Consider the following 10,000-nt stretch of genomic DNA (forward strand, 5'->3'; position numbering starts at 1 on the left):
CGCTTTTGTTATTGTTGTTAGCATTATCCGCATCATCATTATTGTTATTAAGGATGAACATTTATCATCCTTAATGTCAATATCATTATTCTGATTGGTATATCATTATCATTATTGTCAATATAATTATTATTGTTATTATTATCATCACCATGATTATTACTACTATTACTATTATTATCATCATTACATCATCATTAATACTTATCATTATTTTTGTCATTGTTGTTATCATCATTATCATCTATATCATTAGTACTATCATCATTACCATTATCATTATTATTACTATTTTTATTATCATTTTCATTATCATTACCATTATAATTATTATCATTATATTATCATTATCATTATCATTACCATTATCATTATTACCATTCTATTATCATTCCTATTTTGTCTTTATAACTATTATCATGATCACTAGTGGGTAACTTTTAAGGTTCTGCAAATGCATGGAACTAGGATACCTAAGACTGAATTCGTAATTTGAACCTGAATTATTGTTATCATTGTTGTTATTATTTTATTGTTATTATCATGATTATTATCATTGATATTAGTATTTATCTTTGTTATTATCATTGATATTCTTATAAGCATTGTTATCTTTAATCTAATGATCATTATCATTATTACTATCATTTTTATTGTTATTATTGTTTTTCAACATTATATGATCAAAGTTATTACTGATATTATTCTAACTGTTATAATTATTTGATTTTGTAATCTTATCATTACTAAATATCGTATTCATTATCATCATCATTGGTGTCGTTACTATTATCATTATCATAATTATTATTATTATATCACATAATATGTTATCATCATCATCAAAACACGTGTTGATATAATGGAAGATAAACCCATTATACACAAAATGTTTGTATTAGAATAAATATGTTTTGTGTATAGTGTGTTTAACTGCCATCATTATGAATATTTTTATCGATATTATAATTACTATCATTGCCATTATTATTATCATTATTGTTATAACTATCGTTATTCTTATTATTGTAATTGTAATTATCATGATTACTATCATTATTGGTGTTATTATTGTTATCAATGTTACTATTTTTGTTATCACTATTGTTATTGTTACTATCATCAGTACTATTGATATTTTCATTTCATTATTATTATTATTGTCATCATTATTGCTTTTGTAGTTATTTTTATTAATCTTATTTTTATTATTGTTGTAATCTTTGTAATTATTACTGTTATTATCATCATGTTATTGTTATTACCATTATCATCTCTCTCTCTATGAATGTGTATAACAATTCAGATTATCATTATCAAATCTCTCTCTCTGAATGTGGATAACAATTCAGATTATAGTGGATAGCAAGGTAGGATGATGGCTGATGACAGCATAGATTATAGTGGATAGCAAGGTGGATGATAGCTGAAAGTGGATAACAATATAGATAATAGTGGATAGCAAGGTGGATGATAGATGAAATTGGATAACAATATAGATAATAGTGGATAGTAAGGTGAATGATAGCTGAAAGTGGATAACAATATAGATAATAATGGATAGCGTGGTGGATGACATCTAAAAACAGATAGAAAGATAGATAGTTGTGGATAGTATGTTGCATAATAGATAACAATAGATAGTGGTAGAGAATATTTAATAACAAGGTGGAATATTGTGGATAGGGGATAATCGATGATAACAATTTGGAGAACAGTGGTTAATCATTTGAATTATAAAGTGGAAGATAATGGATAACAATGTGGATGATAGTGGATAAAAGATGGATAATAGTGGATAGCAAATAACATGGTGGACAGGAATAGATACTGGATAACAATATAGATGATTGTGAATAGTAGATAACACGGTGGATAATAGTTTCTAATGGATAACAAGGTAGATAGAATAATAGAATAATTAGATAACAATGGATAACAAGGTTAATGAAAAGTGGATGATAGTGGATAGGAAGGTGGATGATAACGGAGAGTAGATAGCAAAGTGGATAAAACTGGGTAGTAGATAACAAAATAAACGGCAGAAGTAGAGCAGTTAAAAGGACGAGGTAGCAAAGATAACAAAGAAGATAAGAAGGAGGAGAGAGAGAAAAAGTGATACAAGCTCTTGGTAAGGAGATCCATTTGTCTGATTTTTGAAATAACGGAAATAACGGACAAAATTTCATTCAAAGTGTAAAGTCTAAACTTTCTTTTTCTTTCATTTATTGATTCTGAAGTCACGTCATCTAACTGCCTTTCATCCGCCAGCCCATTCATTCTATATTTATGTATTTCATTTTATTTTTTTCATTCATTCATTCTCTTAGTTAATGCTGTCTATCCAGCCTTGCTCTTTTATCTTATTCCTTTTTATATCCGATTGTCTATACTTCGGGAAAATATTTCGTACACGCCTTTTGATGCTCATGTAAATATAGCAACTTCCGTCTTTCTGTTTATCCTAATTCATCCTGGAACTTTAGTTTACAACCCGCCTATTTATTCCATTTATCCCACGTAAAAGAACGTTTCGCATCCGCCCTTTGATATCCATGCAGTGTCGCCGACTTTCCCGCCAATCGATGCATCGTGGTCACAGAGATATCGATTATTCTGTAGTACACGCTAAAGTCTCGGCTCGATGCTGGGTCTCTCGTTCCTCCAGGGTCGAGAAAGGGTGTGGTGGCGTGGCGACCCTTTTTTCCCTCGCTGTGTTGAGGGTGAATCGGATTGATTCGTTTTTGTTTTGTTTTTTTCCGTGTTTTGTTGTCTGGGTGGTTTTGCTTGTTGTTGTTGTTGATTTTTTTTTTATTGTTGGTTGTTTTTGTGTTTTGTGTGGTTTTGTTTCATGTTTGGGGTGAACTTAGAGCGGTTGCGAATGCGATCTGTTTCATATTGGGTCAAGGCCATTTGCCAAGCGAGCGAGCACGCGCATGCGCTGGGCAAAAAGAGAGCACGTTTGACGGAGGCTGTGCAGCAACCGGCTTGACTACGGTGTTTTACTCACATGAAGTGAATTACTTTTCGTGCATGATTGTTATGCGCGCGAGATGGGGAAATGCCTCACAACCCTTTTCTGAATATCTACGGAATGATATGATGATATTCAAGGAGATACAATAACTGAAGGGAATGAGTAATGGTATTATCTAACGAAATATCACCGGGTTCTGAGCTTTGAAATACAGTTGTAGTAGTAGTGGTAAATGAAAGTAGTTATGCTCTTTGATTGCAGTCACAGGACACATAATTTTCGCTGTGCAACATGTAAAAAAAAAAAAAAAATAGAAACAGTGGCAAAGTTGTGATTTCACGGAAAAGTATAATCAAAACACACAAATGAGTAGAACGATATTAATCACACCTTAATTGATATTTATCATGAGGTTAATAGGTTCGAAGGTTCAGCTAAATCAATGCTTGAAAAAAAATACTTGTGATCATTAGGCTGATATGACGTGGCATCCCATACAGATCTTCATGCAAGTTCCCGCAAAAAAAAAAAAAAAAAAAAAATGAAGATTGGGACCAGTTAGGCGCCGGTATAAAGAATTATCTAAAGATTTCGTTAAAAAAATTATGAAAAATCAATACAATTGAAGTCTTTCATTTTGTTTATGTAGGGGTATAATGTCAATTACTCAGTGATAGCTGCATAAAACACTGTCTGTCTTTTGAGATTGATAATAAAGGAGGGTTCTTTAACGATATTGTTTTTAATTAATGAATGCTTATATTTATTATCCCTTTTCGTCGCTATTAGCCGTATTTTCTAAATTCATAGATAAAGGAATCTTTATCTTAATCAATATGTTCAGGATGACTGATCTTATTTCAATACAATATTCAAAATAACTGTAATACTGAGAGTAATAGAATTTAATCCGTGAATAACATTAAGAGTGAAGGAAAATGATAACATTAAAATACCGATAACATTCAAGATAACAAGAGGTTACATATCATCAAGGTAATAATGAGCATAATGATATGATATTCATAATTGCAATTATCAATTTTGTTGTTTTTATTCTTCTTTGTAATTGTCATAACTATTTTCATTTGATGCTATGATTGTAATTATGGTTATCATCGTTGTTATCATTAACTTTATCATTATCTTTATCACTATATTGTTCGTGTCACTAGCGTTGTTTTGTTATTCATCATTATTATATGAATCATTGTCATCGAAAATATTTTTTATTATTTTCATTATTGTTATTAGTATTTTCTTGATTATTATCACTATTAACATTTATATCATTATCATTCTTGCTTTCTTTATTTTTATATATATGATGAATATTATCATTCCGGACATTACTATCACTTTACCATCATTTTCAGCGCACTTTATATGTATTGTATTATCATTTTTTTGGTATTGTCTTTATTACTGTCATCATCAACATAATTATACTGTTATTATCCTTATTATTATTATCAGTATCATTGGTATTACCTTGATTATTATTGTTTTTATTGTTATCATTGTTTCTTATGATCATTATTGGTGTTATTCTTATCATTATTGTTATTATCCTATTGTCATTATTATCACTGACACCATCATTATTATGAAAATGATAAACATCAAACATAGTGTCATTATTATTATTATCATTACCAAATTATTATTGTTTTTATGATTATTGTTGTTATTATCATCATTACTGTTGTTATTATTATCATTATTATTATCATAATGATTTTTGATACTCGCCTTATTATTATCATTGTTGCTGTTATCATTATTGATATTACCATCATCATCATCATTATCATAATCATCATCATTATTATTATTATCATTATCAATCATCATCATTACTAACATTGATATCATTATTATCGTCATTAATTTCTTATTGTTGCTAGAATAACTATACTTATACAATCTACTGTCATAATAATATCATAAATATTATTCATCACTTAGAATAATCTAGGTATTATTATTGATTATATATCATATATTATCAATATTTTTTTATTGTCATTATGAGACTGATGCCACTTTTACGTTCTTCTTATTGTCATTTAAGAGTGTGATTTCAATATCACAAATCGTCATTATATTCATGATTAGGCTTATTGTCATTGGCATTATCATAATTATTATTATCATCATCATCATCATCGTCACCATTATCATTAGCATAATCATTATCATAGGTGTCTATATCATTATTATTATGGTTATAATTTCATTGTTTTGTTATGATGCTGATGATGCTGGAATTAATAATGATATTATTGATAATGAAATGAAATACGATAATCTTAATAATAATAACAACAACAATAACGATTATCATGTTAATAATCTTAATAGGGATTATAGTGATAATGTTATAAGTAAAAATAGGAATGGTTCTGGCGTTATTATTACGAGTGCTATCTTTATTATAGTAATCTTTATTATCATTATCATTATTCTTATTATTAATACTTTTCCTGCTACTACTACTATTACTACTATCATTATTGATAGCATCATGATCATTGATGCTACAATTTTTACTATTATCATTATTACATTATTTTGGAGCTATTAGTTATTATTGCCAACATCAACATTGCTGTTATCATTCTAATATCATCATTGTAGTTGTTGTTTTTAATGTTTGTTATCACTATTATTACTATCATTAATATTTTTTATCATTATTATTATTATATTAGTATTGTTATCATTTTTAGCACTCATGTAATTGTTATCATTATTATCCTCGTCATTATCAGTATAGTTATTATCATAATTTGCATTGTTAATACTATTATTATCATTATAATTATTATTGTTATTACTTATCTTAATTGCATCATTATCATTAAAACTATTGTCATCATAACCATGTTATCCGGGTCATACTCGACATATTTACTATTACATCATTATTATCATTATTTTCATTATCATCATTAATTGTTATCTTTCGTATAATCATCATTGTTTTATTGCCCCCCTCATTTTCATTTATCCTTATTGATATCATCATTATTACTGCTGTTGTTATGATGATTATTGTTATTATCATTAGTGTTATTATCCACGTTATTAGTATCACTGTTATTATTGTTATTATCATTATTATTATCATTATTATTATTATTGTTATTATTAATAATATTATTATCTAAATAATGACAACTATAACCACTACTACTACTTCTGCTATTACTATCATTATCATTACCATCATTTTGATTATTTAATTTTCATCATTATCATTACAGTTAATATACAAGTACGGAAACCCACACGCACAGATACACACACACACACACACACTCACACATACACACACACACACACACTCACACACACACACACAAACACACACACACACACACTTACACACACACACACAACACACACACACACACAAAGACAATGAAAAGATCGAATTTAAGGCAATTAAAGTAATCTTAATACAAGGAGGCAAAGAACTTAAATCTGTAACTTGTTTACCAACGTACTAAGACACTCCACGTTACTTATATCTAATAAAGAACAAACCAATATCAAAGAAATGTCTCGTCAGTAACCTTGCATAACAACGGAATAAAACCACGAAGAATATTCAAAGAAAAATCCCGCATATGAACCTCGTCTGAAATACTTTGAAATCCTAGTTCTTAGATTACACATAAGTAAAATCCCTTATCACACCAGTATCTGAGATCAGACCCTTTGTAACCAAAGCAAAATAAAACCAACCCAACCATAGGACTATGCGTGTGTACCGGCACTTACACTAAACACCCAAGTTACACGGTGCACTTAGTTGCTATTACCTTGATCACGCAACAAGGGTATCCATAGTCACCCTCGCAGGTATTAATGCTGTGAACACCTGAGACAGCGAGAGGCCCTTGTGTGGTATGTGCAGTTGCTCTTTTTCTTTGTTCAGATGTGAGAACGGACGGCTGTTTCGAGGGAGCACCTTTTTTTTTCTCTCTCTCTCTTTGTTTGTTTGTTTCTTTCTTTTATAGAATGGGTTGTTTCTTCTGTTTAGCTTTGTGGTTATAATATTCGAATAAAGGGACGTATGATGATATATAGGAATGTTACTGGAACTATATATATCTATATATATCTATATATATCTATATATATGCCTCTATATATATATATATATATATATATATATATATATATATATATATGCATATATATATATATATATATATATATATATATATATATATATATATATATATATATATATATATATATATATATATATATATATATTCGTACTTTACATTTACTATCAAAATGATTTCAAATCTATTTTTTTTTCCTTTGCGAAAACGTTTAAAAAAATCAATGGCATATATTTACTGATACTGGCGACAATATCGATAAAGATAACGCAGAGAACACAAAATATTGTGAGTTGAATTATAACGACACCTTCAGGGTAATCCTTTTATAATTCAGCTCCTGGAATTTAATATATTTGACTACAAACGATTTGAGTCTACTACGTGTTGCAGTGGGATAGTGCAGGCTGAGAATAGTAAAGATGATTTTGATTGTGATATATACATATATATATATAATATACATATATATATATATATATATATATATATATATATACATATATATATATATATATATATATATATACATATATATATGTGTTGTGTGTGTGTATATACATATATATGTATATATGTATATATATATATATATATATATATATATATATATATATATATATATATATATATTATATATATTATATATATATATATAGTTATATATATATATATAATATATATATATATATGTATATATTTTTAAATCCATATAATATATATATATATATATATATATATATATATATATATATATATGCATATATCTATATATATATATATATATATATATATATATATATATATATATATATATATTACATTATTATAATATATGCCCATATATATATATTATTGGTATAAATATATCTATATATAATATGTATGTGCATATATGTATATATGTACATATATATCATATATATATACATATATATATATATATACATATATATATATATATATATATATATATATTTATATATGTGTGTGTATGTATATATCTATATATACATACATATATATGTGCATACATGTGTGTGTGTGTGTGTATATATATATGTAATGCTTATCATCACTGTCATTACCATCACTATTAACTTTTTTTTCATCATTATAGTTGCTATCATTAGTTTTTTCATTGATATCATTATCATCATTATGGCTATTGTTATTACGATTATTATTATTATTGTTATCTTTTTACTTGTATTGATATTTACATTATCATATTTCATATATTATTATGATTAGCTTTATGTTATCCTTTGTTTCATTATGCATTTTTTTTTTTTTTTGGTGTGTGTGTGTGTTATTGCAGTTATTAATAAAAGTAATGATGTTCATCTTAATTTTTTGTGATCACTATCATGGTTATCATTACTGATGTTTTGATATCGTTTCCATCATTGTTATTAATATAATCGTTCTAACGATAGTATCATCATTTATCTTATCATAATTGTTTTTAGTATTATCATTATTACTATCGCTTTTGAAAATTCTTATTGAACAACATTATAGCCATTGTTATTTTTCTGACTATATTTGATTTTTTTTTTTTTTATCTTCTTGTATTATTTATCATTATCACAACTAACATCTTCGTTGATAGCATCGAAAACCTAATCTTAACATAATTTATAATCAAATGACGTTAACAGCTTTATTCTCTTCCTATTTTTTTTCTTTTTTTTTACATCAAATGCAAATTGTGAACGATACCCCCTCTCCCCCAAAAAAGAGAGAATTCACGAGGATTTATAGTAAATAGGACATTATAGCCCGTGTCTCTAGGAATGTTGCATAACCCAAGATTGAAGTAGGAATCTTTCTAGTTCCTGCAAGCATAAGCATTGCCTGCTCTGTACATATTAATCATGCTTTCTCATTCCCCGTCGACGTGGAATCATCTGTGCTGACTTATGTTAGCCTTTTAACATAACTATCATCATCTTTATCATTATAATTATTTTCATCATCATCGTCATCATAATAATCATCATCATTATTATTAGATGCATAGGTATTGTTATTAATAATGTTCTTTATATAAGTATTATTATCCGTCAAAGTCATCACAGTTATTATCATTAGTAGTTGTAATAACATGACCATCATTATCGTAATCAGTAACATTATCATGGTACCATGACTACCATTAGTAGAAGCAGTAGTTTTAATAATAGTAATAGTGTCATTATAATAACCAGTATCATTACCATTGTTATCATCTTCATCACCATCATTATGATTATGATTATCCATACCATCATTATCATCATTGTCATCATCATTATCATTCTCGTTTCCATATTTATCATTATCGTCATTTTTTGTATTTTCTTTTTCATAAAATCAAGATAGTAAATGTAAATATAATTATCAGAACTATTAATATTACCATTTTCTTTATTCTTTACATCTGTCATCAGTATGATTATAGTTAATTACTTTTATCATTAATTATCTTTACCTATCCCGCTCTGCTACACTACCTCCCTTGCCCCCTATTCCTCTTTACCCTCCCCTCTCCCCCTACCCCTTACGCCCCCCTCCCTTTCCTTACTATACAATCCCCGTCCCTCCCCCCCTACCACCCTGTCTCCACTATCCCCATACCTTCACCTACCCTACCCTTACCCCTTACCCCCTTACCCCCCTCTCTCTCTACCCACCTCATCCCCACCATCCCCCTATTTCATCTACTTATCCCTTCCCTATCCCTTCTCGCCTCCCCCCCCCCAGACCCACCGAACCCAACCATCCCTCTACCCCCTCTCCCACTTCCCCCACTCCACCATCCCCCACCCTTTCCCCCACTCGGCTATCCCCCCCCCTCCACCACCACCCTCGCCACCCCTCTCCCACTTCCCCTTCT

At 28.4% G+C, this 10,000-nt stretch overlaps 1 protein-coding gene across 8 annotated transcripts in view; it reads left to right on the forward strand.

The window, feature by feature from the left end:
- The window catches only part of Drep2 (DNA fragmentation factor-related protein 2), an 86,060-nt gene that overhangs the window by 27,674 nt on the left and 48,386 nt on the right, over positions 1-10,000 (forward strand). The gene's annotated exons all lie outside the window — the stretch shown is intronic.

The sequence above is a fragment of the Penaeus japonicus genome, unplaced genomic scaffold (genome assembly GCF_977035675.1).
Source record: "Penaeus japonicus unplaced genomic scaffold, GWHDUDI00000001_assembly GWHDUDI00000035, whole genome shotgun sequence".
Taxonomy (NCBI): Eukaryota; Metazoa; Arthropoda; class Malacostraca; order Decapoda; family Penaeidae; genus Penaeus; species Penaeus japonicus.